This window comes from Triticum urartu, chromosome 1 (assembly GCF_003073215.2).
Source record: "Triticum urartu cultivar G1812 chromosome 1, Tu2.1, whole genome shotgun sequence".
NCBI lineage: Eukaryota > Viridiplantae > Streptophyta > Magnoliopsida > Poales > Poaceae > Triticum > Triticum urartu.
This window is the reverse complement of record NC_053022.1, coordinates 577,480,875-577,495,217: the sequence shown is the minus strand read 5'-3', so window position 1 is coordinate 577,495,217 and position 14,343 is coordinate 577,480,875. Positions and strand designations below refer to the sequence as shown.

General features: G+C 43.7%; 1 pseudogene; it reads left to right on the top strand.

Moving 5' to 3' along the window:
- The first annotated feature begins 202 nt into the window (after nt 1-202).
- On the top strand, nt 203-13,492 carry LOC125532224 (annotated as a pseudogene).
- Nucleotides 13,493-14,343: the final 851 nt, after the last annotated feature.

Here is a 14,343-nt window from a genome sequence, read left to right as displayed (position 1 = left end):
GACCAAGAAGTCAATACAACCTAGATAGGCATTAGTAGGACAAGGACAACATCATGTATATATGTTGATTATAGGGTGTCATATTATATATATGAGTATTTGTTTATGGGGATGGGAACCCTAGTGAGGCCCCGTTCCTCAGTGGGGCATGGGTATGGGGAAATTTCATCCCCAGTCATGTAAACGGGGATGGGGATGGGATGATAGGAAATAGATGAGGATGGGGATGTTCTAGGTATCCCCATAGGGGATTATCCCCATTGCCATCCCTACTCCTCACGTGCAAGCCCCATTTTCCTTCCCCAACAAACTGGGAAGATTAGGAGAGGCATTGGAAGCCGGGAACAGCAAGGATCGGAGGCAGCGCGCGGCCGCGCGGCACACTACAACCAGGCAGATCTGAGAACTCGCTGGCTCGCCGGACGCCGGCGCCGTCGATCCGGGTGAAGCCAACGCGGCAACGCCTCAACCGCAAGCGGCGCCGCGACACCAGGTCGCCATCCACCGACGGCCGTCGGCGCGGCGCGGTCCCGTCGGGGCTACAGACTCTATCTCGGTGAGGCCCCTGTAAGCTATAGACTCTACAGTCATTACTCAAATTTGTGTGTACATATATTTTTCGGGATCCAAGCGTAGATGGGCTCCCCGGTGAGTTTTCTTGGTGGTCAGTGGCGGTCCTTGGGGGTCCTCCTCGCCGGTGGCCGGGTCTGCGACGGTGGCTTTGCGCTGTTCTGTGACGGCTGCTGTGATGGGGCGGCACAGGGGTGTGTCCGGTGGGGAGGTTGGCTGGAGGGATGGGCGGCGCCGACGTGCTTGGGTCACCCGTCACTGGCACAGCGGTGTGCCGGTCCGGAGCATCCGCTCCCCCACCTCCCCCTTTCCCCAGCCACGTGCAGGTTGTCGCAACTCCGGCGATGCTCAAGGCGGGTCATCTGCCGCGGGACATCGGTTGGGGGTGTCCCTCTGGTACAAAGCTGGCCTCTTTGGATGGTCTTGGGGGTGCCTGGATGTTGGGCGGCGGCCCTAGTGGAGGGAGGCGTGGAGTTCGAGGGTGGAACCTGCGTCTCAGGTGCGGGCGGGGAGCCATGGCTTCGTGGGGGGCTTGGCTGCGGGTGATGGGCGGAGCGGGGGTGTCGGAGGGGTGTGATCGCCGGGGTCCATCACTTGCCCAGTCCTCGTACTGGCCGGCGGCGGCGGCGTCCACGGACGTCGTATCCTTCTTGAAGGCTCCGTCGCGGTGCTCCCACTCCTCCGTGTGGCTCCGGGTAAAAACTTGATCTTCGGATCGGACGGTGGCGGCTATCTGTGGTCGTACCCTTCTGGGAGGCACCGTCCTGGAGTCCTTGCTTCGTCATTGTCCATCTCACCCCTCCTCGGTGGCTCCTAGTAGTTCTTCTTGGTTCATCTCTAGTTTGCTTGGTTGTCGTCCGAGTGGTGTGTCGGTGCCCGGCACCTTTGTATCTTGCCTTGGGTGTGTGCGGTATGTCGTGGTGGGTGTGTTTGTATCGGTTCGCTCAGATGTATGTGGTTGTTTGCTTTATAATATATAAAGCGGGGGGCAACCCTTTTTCGGTAAATTCCTAAATCTAGCAGGCAAGGCAGAGGGCCGGAGGCGCATCCATGGCTGTCCAATCTCGGTTGACGCTCTGTCTGTCGCCCAAAAAGAACGAGTAGTGGGACTGTGGGACACTACGCTTCGAGGCAGCAGAAAGGGCATGGTTGGGACGTTCCGCTGGGCTGGGCCTCTGATGCGTAGTAGTAAAACAAATTTTGGCCAAAGCCCTGGGCGGGCCATGACCCAGTTGGGCTCCTGTGATGGGCATAGCATTTGTAGTAGACTCGTCTTTGAGGCCGACCATTTTCCACCATACAGAGCTATCATACGGAAAGATCACCAGTTAATTTTATACACAAATAATTGTTCATTTCACCAAGAATAATACTCATTGTGACACTTAGATTGACGACACCATAAATATTGGTTGGGACTAAAGAATTGGTACATACGATTATGTTTTACAATTTTCAGTATGTTAATTATATTGTTGGAAAAACGAAAAAGCTAATCTATTCCTTGTGTCGGCTCTCCTGCAACTGTGCTCTATTAAGGGAAATTAAATTTGGTTGCTACAATGCTTAAACTCTCTGTGATGGGTTTGCTAATAGATAGATGGAACCTGATGTGCTCGAGCGTATACTTGATGGAAGCGAGAAACCGACGAATCTACCACTTGCACTTCTGGACAACATCACCGCACATTTCTCCAAAGAGCGAGAGATTGGCCATGGTGGATTCGCCACGGTTTATAAGGTAAATTTTCCTTTTAAAAAGAAACTATCCATATAGTGCCTAAACATCCCAAGGATAGCACTGTATCACCAAAGAATGGAGTGTGTGCTTTGCGGTGACATGTGCATTTACATCTAGGTGTTTCAAATAATTAAAATGGTTAGTTTCAGATTTTGAAATATGATGTTAGGATTTTCAAAAAATGTGCATTATGGGATGAGGTGTGAACCTGCAAATTCTGGGCCAAACATATGTGGGTTTGCAGCAAGTAAACAAGTAGAAAAGGGTCTAAAAGCAGCAAATGTCATTGATGGACTTATTTCCGTCGTAAACTTATGTTTAAATTACCAGCAATGCAGACCTAGGAACTTTTATTTCTAAATAATGGAGAGCTGTATTTTTTCTATCTCTTGGTGCAGCCCTCACTGTAGCTGAACTATGTAAACAATGAGAGATGACAGCTCTCGTATCAGGGTTGCTACAGCTCCAAGATACCACTTAGGTTTTGTGGCATATATCGCCAAGTCAAATTCTTTTGGCAGTATATTACCAGATTTGATACGTAGCATTAACAAGTGTGAGGTGTTTGGAGTACAAGCACCTCCACATGCCGTGTGGCCAGCTTATGGTGCCATAAGTTGCGGCGGAGAGCCTCAAGTTTTCCTTAGCAAGTACGGGGACCGTGCATGTATGTGTGGGTTGGCTTGTCTACTTTGTACTCCATTTCAAACAAAAAAATGTTGTGTTCTTAGGGTATTACACACCCTATTTTCTCTATTATTTTATCACGCTATACTTGATCTAAATGCTCACAGCAGGGCTATACTTGATCTAAATGCTCACAAGAGAACTCTCACGCCGTATCCTTGGTCCTAAAAATGATGGTGCATTCTTAAACAGGGTATCCTCTCAAATGGAAATGTTTCTGTGAAGAGGATAAGGAGCAACCATACAATTGATGAGAAGCTATTTTATCGTGAAGTTAATAGCCTTATGGCTACTAACCATCCAAATATAGTTCGGTTTGTTGGCTTCTGTGCTAGTACTGACCAGATAGCAATAGAAAAAGAAGGATCAAGAGAACTTATTTATGCCGAGATAAGAGAAAGATTGCTCTGTTTCGAGTATATCAGCAATGGAAGCCTGCAAAAGTTTATTAGCGGTATGCTGCTCTTCGCTTTACCTTTTTTGGAATAAAATAATTCTCTTTACTTATTTATCTTCTTTTCTTCACTTTCACTTTTTAACTCGCGATCCACAATCAGTAAGTATATATTGCATATATACAAATGTTACTTTAATTCAGTATGCAAGTTAGCTTGCACAAATGAAATGTCAGAAGATTTCATGCTGCCTTACTACTATTCTTTCTTTCTGTAGATGAATTAAGGGGACTCAATTGGAGTGCACGTTACCGATTAATCAAAGGAATATGTGATGGTCTACATTATCTACACATGGAAAAGCATATATATCATATGGATCTGAAACCTGCCAACATACTACTGGATAATGATATGGTGCCGAAGATTACTGATTTTGGTTTAGCAAGACTAGATGAAAAGTCACAAACAATGAGTATAGACCGTTGTGGATCACTGTAAGCTATGCACCTAAATAGTCGATTGTTGTTCCTGGTATTTACTCTTGCATTCTCTTATGTCATATTGCATCAAACTCCCTTTCCTGTGCAGAGGATATTGTGCTCCTGAATACCTACAACGTGGCAAGATGTCATTCAAATCAGACATATATAGTCTGGGCATTATAATCATTGAACTTGTGACAGGAGAGAAGAGTATTCCCGATAATAACAAAAATAATGTAAGATTGCTTTTACCTCACCACATGAAGATGGCCCCTTTGCAGAAATATCATTTTGTTTTCTTTGCATGTAGTTAAAAAAATTCTGGGTGCTCCTAATTAATTTGCATACTTGGAATAAAATAAATAAATCATCTGATGTCTATACTCAAGTCTCGCATTAAGTGGACTCCTAAATCAGCATGAATGGATAGGTTTGTAACTTTGTGTTGTTTTGTGCCGAAGTGCTAAACTTCTGTGGCAGGTTACCTCAATATGGAAGAGTGGCTTGCATCTCCGTTCTTTCTAGTTTTCACTCCTCTTGTAGTTGACAGACGAAACTGTCATGAACGAAAGTAGCTACCCACAGTTTCAAGTATAGAATGATACACTACTAGATAAACCTCTTTCATGGGGATAATGTGTGTATAAATCTAAAATCTGGATTGAAATTGTTGTGTATTTGGTGATGTTGTGGACAGTTAATAAGAAGAAACACAAATATATATAATTCTACTACTCTTTTTATGATGGGGAGTCTGAGAGGGGAAGTACTTTTAGGAATGCCCAACCTGGTTTCTGGCGTCATCATGCCCCTTGCCGCATGATTGGAGGCACCCACTTGGGTTGCATGATACGTTAAAGGGCATGCGGGCATTGTTTACATTTTGGGTTAAATATTTGGACATCGTCTGTATCACCTTTGGGGAATAACAGGTACTCAGAAGATGGAGGCACAGATGGAAAAAAACAGGGAAGGAAAGTCCATTGTGTTACCAACAAGTAACTAAATGCATCGACATAGGGCTACTCTGCCAGGAAATTGACCCTTGCCAACGGCCTTTTATATCGGAAATAATAGATGATATTGGTAAAATGGAATGTACTACTGGGCAAATCAGCGTTGATGCCATTGAATCCACACTTGGACCGGTAAGCTCATACGCTCCCTGGATACTCAAGAACCTTATTAGCTCTCTCTTGAAACCAGGTGCAAAAGCTTAGAAAAACACTTGGTGAAAGGACCTGCATTCATTATCTTTTGCCAAATCCTTAAACATATGCTGCAACTCTTTCGCCTTCTTCAAAATACATCTTCGGAAATGGAAGGTAGGGAGTACATATGTTCATGCATGGACAGTAACATACATGCCTGGCCTGCTCTTTTCTTGCAGATAAACCATTACATGGAGGATGATATGCTTGGGATTGAGCCACTCGAGTTACATTTTTCTTTTGAGCTTAACACAAAGATGTCATGCTCACTTCAGCTAACTAATGAGACAAATTCTTACATTGCCTTCAACATCCAAAAAGACGGGACCGCTTCCATACTGCATACAGCCGCACACAGGCATTGTGCCGCCACAATCTAAGAGTAGTGTCAATATAACATTGCAGCCACAGGACAAGACACCAAGAGATATGCAGCATGCCGACGAGTTCATTGTGCGGAGCACCAGAGTGAATGATGGCATTGCAATTGAGGATATAACTACAGAAATGTTCAATAAAGAGACAACTAGCGTGGTCGATGAGGTGAATTCGGATGTTGTTTTTGATGCACAGCTGCAAAGCGAGCTTGTTGATGTGCTTAATTCAGTACAACAGGTATTGTGATCAGTGCAAGTCTTGAGAAAATAACTAGCGACCTTTTTTGGTGATGTATTGCTTTTTTGGGAGCAAACTAGACATGACTTGAATGTTGGCATCTGTATATATGTGCAGGCAGAGTGTGCAGTAGAGAAAGGTCCTCTTGAGAATCTCCAAAGTTTCCTAGAAACGTCCGATCAGCTTTTTAGCTCGAACAGGAATGATAGTAGCAGTGACCGGGTGCCAAGCCATGTGGGTGTCCTTTTTAAGGCCCTCGTGAAGACCGAGGGCGAATTCCAGAATCAGTTGTCTCATTGCAGGTTTTTGCCTCATTTATCTTGGTTTAAGTTGTTTCTTTATCTTGACATCATCTAACTCTTGCACTGTGCGTCCCCCTAACTGATCCAGCAAATCTATGGAGCCTGGTTGTCTTTTTGATTGCCTTGTCAGTATGCTTCGGCCATCATCTGAGTCTCGATCTGAAGATGTGAAACACCCATTACCTGGTGCATCGTCCGATAACCTGGAGGCTATCGTATACAGCCTTCCTGCTCTTATTGAACCCAAGCTTGTTCCTTTGCTTGCGAAATTAGCACAACAATTGGTTCAAGCTGGGTGCCAACAGCAATGTGCAGAAATATACAGGTAGCTACTGTCAGCATTATCTTCATTTAGTGTTGTTACATCTGTCAATCAATTTGAATACATTTGCTAACAATTTGGCCATATTCATAATCCATGGAAAAAGGTTCAAAGATTCCAGTTTGGAATGTCGCTATACTAATACGAGTGCTCAGCAAAAAAAGCCATAAAATTATATGCATTACTGAAACTGCGAGGCTCCTGTGGAAAGATTGAATATTTCTTGTTTGTACGTGCCTTTGCTATCTGATTCCTATGCAGTCGCTGCTCCACCTTTGAGACTTGAGTGACTTGCTGAAACATTATTCTCCTTTTTTTGCAGCGAAGCTCGTGCTTCAGCTTTAGAAACGTGTTTGAAGAACTTGGGTGTCGAGAAACTGAATAAAGATGAAGTGCGGGAAATGGCTTGGGAGATTTTGGAGTCCAAAACAAGTAACTGGATTCAGTTCATGCGAATTTCTGTAAGGATCTTTTCTCAAACCTACTAAATAGCACTATAACTTGCCTCTGGTGACGTGTTCTGCTTGAAACAGGTGAAACTTCTTTTTGCTGGGGAACGCCAGCTCTGTAACCAAGTTTTCGGATGCAGCCAATCTTTGAGGGATAAGTGCTTTTCCACAATAACCAAGAACAATTTGGAGAATCTACTCAGCTTTGGTGAGGCAATTGCTATGAGTGAAAGATCACCGGATAAACTGTTTGTTCTGCTAGACATGTATGAGATAATGTGTGGACTTCAAACAGAGGTACATTTTATTCGAGCGTGCATAATGATAAGTTGATAATTATGAATGCCCAATATACAGTTAACATCTGTTTGCGGTTGAGACAAATGTTTTCTCCTTCACGCCACCTGAAAACTTTTCCTGCAGTAATTGTTTTAACAGCTTGGTTTGCTTTGGCCAGTGATATTTTCTTTTCGAGAAAACGCAAAGTACCTTTGCGTTTCCTTTCTTTGAATAGCTAGGGTTTGTTATTAACTTCCATATCTATTTGTTTTACTTAAACATATGCCAGTGATATTGAGCGATTATTAACTGCTGCATATGTTTAAGTAAAACAACAATTTCTGCTTACAGCTATACAAGTATGATAGTAGTCATGTGTCTCAGTTTGATACCATACTTCCATCATTGGAGTGTTGAGCCATCTGTATTTGAGTTCACCTTTTATGCATAATATATATTTCACCATCTCTTATCTCTGATTTGATATTCACCTTAACTTGACAAAGCTTGTAGGAAGTTTGAAGATTTATGGTGTCAATTGAATGTGAATTTATTTTGGTGGTAAGCTTTTATATGGAAATAACTAAAAGGTTCATCTTTTCAACTGAATGTGTAGATTGACACCATCTTTGTTGGAGAATCATGCTCTCAAATGCGCGACTCTGCATTCAGTCTGAAAAATTCTTTAGCACAAACTGCACAGAAGATTTTTAGTTATTTCGAAGAAGCTGTTGCAAAGGATGCAACAAAGAATATTGATACTGATGGAAGAGTTCATGCTTTGACGACCTATGTGATTAATTTTGTTAGGTGTCTTCTCGAGTAAGTGCCTAATCATCTGCATTTCTAATTTTTCGTTGGGGCGTAACCCTCTCAGCGACGCGCCACATCGGAACTTGGGTGTGGTGGCATATGGGCAAGGGCCGGGCCGTCACCCCCCTGGTGGCGCGCCATATCTTGATCCCGATACGATGGAAAGTGAACGAGGATCGTGTCGTCGCATCCTTACTGGCGCGCTACATCAGCGCCCGGATGTAGTGGAAAATGAGCAAGGGTCTTCGCATTTGACTCGACGAGTGCGAAGGGTAAGGAAGCTAGCTGAGCCTAGGAGGATTCGCTTAGGTAGCTGGAACGTAGGGTCTCTGACAGGGAAGCTTCGGGAGCTAGTTGATGTAGCGGTGAGGAGAGGTGTTGATATCATTTGCGTCCAAGAAACCAAATGGAGGGGACAGAAGGCGAAGGAGGTGGAGGATACCGGCTTCAAGCTGTGGTACATAGGGACAACTGCAAACAGAAATGGCATAGGCATTTTGATCAACAAGAGCCTCAAGTATGGAGTTGTAGACGTCAAGAGACGTGGGGGCCGGATTATCCTGGTCAAGATGGTAGTTGGGGACTTAGTTCTGAATGTTATCAACATGTATGCCCCGCAAGTAGGCCACAATGAGAACACCAAGAGGGAGTTCTGGGAAGGCCTGGAAGACATGATTAGGAGTACCGATTGGCGAGAAGCTCTTCATAGGAGGAGACCTCAATGGCCATGTGGGTACATCTAACACAGGTTTTGAAGGGGCGCATGGGGCTTTGGCTATGGCATCAGGAATCAAGGAGAAGATGTCTTAAGCTTTGCTCTAGCCTACGACATGATTGTAGCTAACACCCTCTTTAGAAAGACAGAATCACATCTGGTGACTTTTAGTAGTGGCCAACACTAGCCAGATCGATTTCATTCTCTTCTCCATCTGGTGACTTTTAGTAGTGGCCAGCACTCTAGCCAGATTGATTTCACCCTCTCGAGAAGAGAAGATAGGCGTGTGTGCCTAGACTGTAAGGTGATACCTGGGGAGAGTGTTGTACCCCAGCATAAGCTGGTGGTTGCTGACTTCCGCTTTCGGATTCGTGTCCAGCGGGATAAGCGTGCCAAAGTCGCTAGAACGAAGTGGTGGAAGCTCAAGGGGGAGGTAGCTCAGGCGTTCAAGGAGAGGGTCATTAAGGATGGCCCTTGGGAGGAACGAGGGGATGCGGACAATGTGTGGATGAAGATGGCGACTTGCATTCGTGAGGTGGCCTCGAAGGAGTTTGGAGTGTCCAGGGAAAGGAGAAGCAAAGATAAGGATACCTGGTGGTGGAATGATGATGTCCAGAAGGCGATTAAAGAGAAGAAAGATTGCTTCAGACGCCTATATCTGGATAGGAGTGCAGGCAACATAGAGAAGTACAAGATGGCGGCCGCAAAGCGAGCTGTCAGTGAAGCAAGGGGTCGGGCATATGAGGACCTCTAGCAATGGTTAGGCGCGAAGGAAGGCGAAAGGGACATCTATAAGATGGCCAAGATCCGAGAGAGGAAGATGAGGGATATTGGCCAAGTCAAATGCATCAAGGACGGAGCAGACCAACTCTTGGTGAAGGATGAGGAGATTAAGCATAGATGGCGGGAGTACTTCGACAAGCTGTTCAATGGGGAGAATGAGAGTTCTACCATTGAATTGTATGACTCCTTTGATGAGACCAGCATGCGTTTTGTGCGGTGAATCCAGGAGTCTGAGGTCAAGGAGGCTTTAAAAAGGATGAAAGGAGGCAAGGCGATGGGCCTTGATTGTATCCCCATTGAGGTGTGGAAAGGCCTCGGGGACACAGCGATAGTATGGCTAACCAAGCTTTTCAACCTCATTTTTCGGGCAAACAAGATGCCAGAAGAATGGAGACGGAGTATATTAGTACCAATCTTCAAGAAAAGGGGGGTGTTCAGAGTTGTACTAATTACCATGGAATTAAGCTGATGAGCCATACAATGAAGCTATGGGAGAGAGTCGTTGAGCACCGCTTAAGAAGAATGACAAGCATGACCAAAAATCACTTTGGTTTCATGCCTAGGAGGCCGACCATGGAAGCCATCTCTTGGTACGACAACTTATGGAGAGATACTGGGAGCAAAAGAAGGACTTGCATATGGTGTTCATTGACTTGGAGAAGGCCTATGATAAGATACCACGGAATGTCATATGGTGGACCTTGGAGAAACACAAAGTCCCAACGAAGTACATTACCCTCATCAAGGACATGTACGATAATGTTGTGACAAGTGTTCGAACAAGTGATGTCGACACTGATGACTTCCCGATTAAGATAGGGCTGCATCAAGGGTTAGCTTTGAGCCCTTATCTTTTTGCCTTGGTGATGGGATGAGGTCACAAGGCATATACAAGGAGATATCCCATGGTGTGTGCTCTTTGCGGATGATGTGGTGCTAGTTGACGATACTCGGACGGGGGTAAATAGGAAATTAGAGTTATGGAGACAAACCTTGGAATTGAAAGGGTTTAGGCTTAGTAGAACTAAAACCAAGTACATGATGTGCGGTTTCAGTACTACTAGGTGCGAGGAGGAGGTTAGCCTTGATGGGCAGGTGGTACCTTAGAAGGACACCTTTCGATATTTGGGGTAAATGCTGCAGGAGGATAGGGGTATTGATGAAGATGTGAACCATTGAATCAAAGCCGGATGGATGAAATGGCGCCAAGCTTCTGGCATCCTCTGTGGCAAGAGAGTGCCACAAAAGCTAAAAGGCAAGTTCTACAGGATGGCGGTTTGACCCGCAATGTTGTATGGCGCTGAGTGTTGGCTGACTAAAAGGCGACATGTTCAACAATTAGGTGTGGCGGAGATGCGTATGTTGAAATGGATGTGTAGCCACACGAGGAAGGATCAAGTCCGGAATGATGATATACGAGATAGAGTTGGGGTAGCACCAATTGAAGAGAAGCTTGTCCAACATCATCTGAGATGGTTTGGGCATATTCAGCGCAGGCCTCCAAAAGCTCCAGTGCATAGCGGACGGCTAAAGCGTGCGGAGATGTCAAGAGAGGGCAGGGTAGACCGAATTTGACATGAGAGGAGTCCGTTAAGAGAGACCTGAAGGATTGGAGTATCACCAAAGAACTAGCTATGGACAGGGTTGCTCGTATTTTCATCTGTTCATTCTAAAATTATATTTGGACCTTTTGAGGCTTCTAGGAATTAGATCGTTGTTCCAACTGTTTCGGTGAGCAGAACACATAGATAATACTGCTTGCAGTTGTAGGTGAACTTCATTTCTCCATTCTTGTAAAGGTGGTGTTGATACAATTCTAATTTTTACCTATTAAATGCCTCTTCAGGCTTCATTTTTTCTAACTAGTAATTCCCTATCCATGTTATCTTTCAATATGTCACTACTTGCTGCAGCTTCACAAAATAAAGGAATAAAAGGTAAATAATGACAGCAATCTGCTTTTTTTGTGTAGTTATCAATCAACTCTGAAACAGCTCTTCCAGGAATTCAACAGGGAAGATGGAACAGGTTCTGAGCTGGCATATATAACCATGAGTATTATGGAAGCTTTACAAAATAATTTGGATGCAAAAGCAAAACAATATAAGGATCCTGCACTCATGCACATATTTTTGATGAATAACATTAATTATATTGTTAAATATGTCGGCAGGTATGTTCCTTATGAAGTACAATCGAACTCATAATTAGTTAGTGTGTGAGTTTAACATAATTGGAGTTCACTCTAATGCTCTCTTCCCTTTCTTTCAGATCAGAAGCCAAGAATCTATTAGGCGATGACTGGATTCAAAGGAATCGAGGGATTGTACAGCGAAATACATATCAATATAGAATGGTTGGTTGGTCAAAAGTTTGTTGGCTAGAAATCTTGAAACTCATTTGTGTCATTTCTCTTACATTTTGATGCCATCTTATTGAAGCTTTCTAACCTCATAAATATATATGTTCTCACTAAGAACGCCAGTCGAAACACACTCGAATATAAAATATATATGTAAGTACTAATAATGAATAGGTGGGAGGAATGCAGAAATAATTGAACATTGATGCATCTCGTAAATGGGATTTAGCTAATATGTTTCGCAGTCCCCTAATTTTTTGTTGCTGAGTTATGACTGGATAGATTTCCTTGGGATGTAGTATTGTTCAGAAGGAAAACTTTTTGGCTTGAGTGTATCGCTAATTCCTGAACATTTCTTTGGTGGCCGCTTTATATGTTACAAGTATGATATAATATTGCTTAGAAAGTGAAAATATAGTCGCAAAAATAAGAAAAGCTAAGAAGTAAAATATTTATGTGCATTGCCTTAATTTAGTTTTCTAATGTTGTAGGTGTTGCAATGTCTATCACTCGAAAGTCATAGCGGTACAGTTTCAAGAACAGTTGTGAAAGAGAGGTTTGCTCATATGCAGTGACTATTTCAGCATACTTTATTGCCATGATGGCCTATTATTCCATTCTGAAACATTGTTCTACCCTATGATGCTATCAGATTCAGGTCTTTCAATGTGTTATTTGGAGAGATTTATGAGAAGCAGTGTGGCTGGTCTGTTCTGGATTCAGAGTTGCGTGAGTCACTAAGAATCGCAGTTGCAGAAATTCTGTTGTGTGCATACAGGTCTTTCAAAATGCATTTCGGGTATTTTTCTTGACACTCACACACCTCGTACTTGCAAACAATGGATTTTGCTGTAATTCGTCGACGGATATTGATGTTCATGTCTGAAGGCCATAGCTCCTAGTGCGTGTTTAATTCTTTTTGGCGCCTATAATACCGCTTTGTCAAATCGCAGGTCTCTCATCGACAGCGGCAGAGCCCCCGAGAAATACATCAAGCACACGCCCGAGCAACTCGAGCTACTCCTTTACGATCTATTTGAGGGAAAACAGGAAAGCGGTTGATGGCTGCGTCGCCGTCGCGAGTACGCTTCTGTAACAATTGGGGCCCCGCGGTTTGTCCACCCAGCAGTCCATCCAGCATGCATGGGATGTTTGACCTTTTGGTCGTGGGTTGACCGCAGTTCTGAATCTTACAAGAGTTTCCGACAGTGATGATTGGCCCTATTGTGCTAGTACTATCTTATAAGAGTTGACCACGGTAACCAGTGGAGGCTCAGTTCTGAACTGTGATAAGAGTTGACCACTGTGATTGCTTGCTGGTTTTGTTCTGGTCAATTTATGTACTCAGACAAGCCACGGATACAAGCTCAGTTCTGAATTGTGATAAGAGTACTACTTTTGGGTTTTGGCCACACATACAAGCTCTTGTCTTGGTGAGCTTACTGAGTCTGAAACGCTCTTCCGCGACTGGTTCAGAAGCACAGCTGTATGGGAACTAAAGCAGTGGAAGCAACGCGTCGACAAGAAGTTTTTATCATGAAACCTAATTCAGCTCCGTGATTATGTGGATAATTGTTGTTTCGTTAACATCATCTGTTGACCCACTGTGATCAGTGGGAATCTCGGTACTGAATCCCGTGTTAAGAGCTACTAGTTGACCACAGACCACAGTGATATGAGTGGCTCTGCTCCCTGGTTATGTCCTGGTCTGCTTGCTACTTTGGGGCACACTCCAATCTATTGTGATTTGTTCTCATCTTTTACCTTCTTTGAGAATTTATTCTGATCAGTCAGTGACTGCTCCCACGAATTTGCCGTTAAGTTATCACGTGAGGGTCATTTTGGGGCTCTATTTTTTCGCAAAACTGTCTGGAATTTTTTTGGCTGGACTAAATTGACAAAAGTGCATCCTCTACATATTGTTGTTGAAGATATATGTGCGTTGGCCAATGCATGAAACTTGACATGGTACCAGAGCCACGGGTCTCAACTTCGAGTCATGGCTTTCACAAAGTAGTCATGTATGGCTACTGCTGGTAAACTTTGGAAACGAGCATCATGTTGTTCAAATTTATTTTGGAAAAAAAATGCTTGGTCCTTTTGCTTTTGACAATGAAATCAGAGTTGATTGGTTCAAATCATTTTGGCTAGAAAACTACTGTAGCTACTTAACAAAAGTTGTTGATCATCGACATTGTGTTGTTGCTCTCCACAGTTTATTTGTTTGTTTGTCTGTTATATGCATCTCTACTCCTAATGTCTGAGTTGGTAGGATTGCGTCCACGGTTTATTTTCGTCTGGTTTATTTTTGTCCGGTTTATTTTCGTCTCACATCCCACCACCATATCTCATCAAGTTGTTTTTTTTACCTTCACAATAAAAACTTTCCTAACCTTTCCAAAGTTTCCTAACTAGACACGTTATAAACGGGAAGGAACTGATAGCACGTTACCAATCAATAAAATTTAGTTTTATGACAATTAATTCCAAATCTTAATTTTCCTAATGCATCGTCCTTTGCCTTTTCTAAGTGGTTGTTTGCATAAGGAGAGTTAGCCACGGGTATATCTCTACTCCTAATGAAGGAGTTGTTGTTTGGTTTCGCTTCACTTCA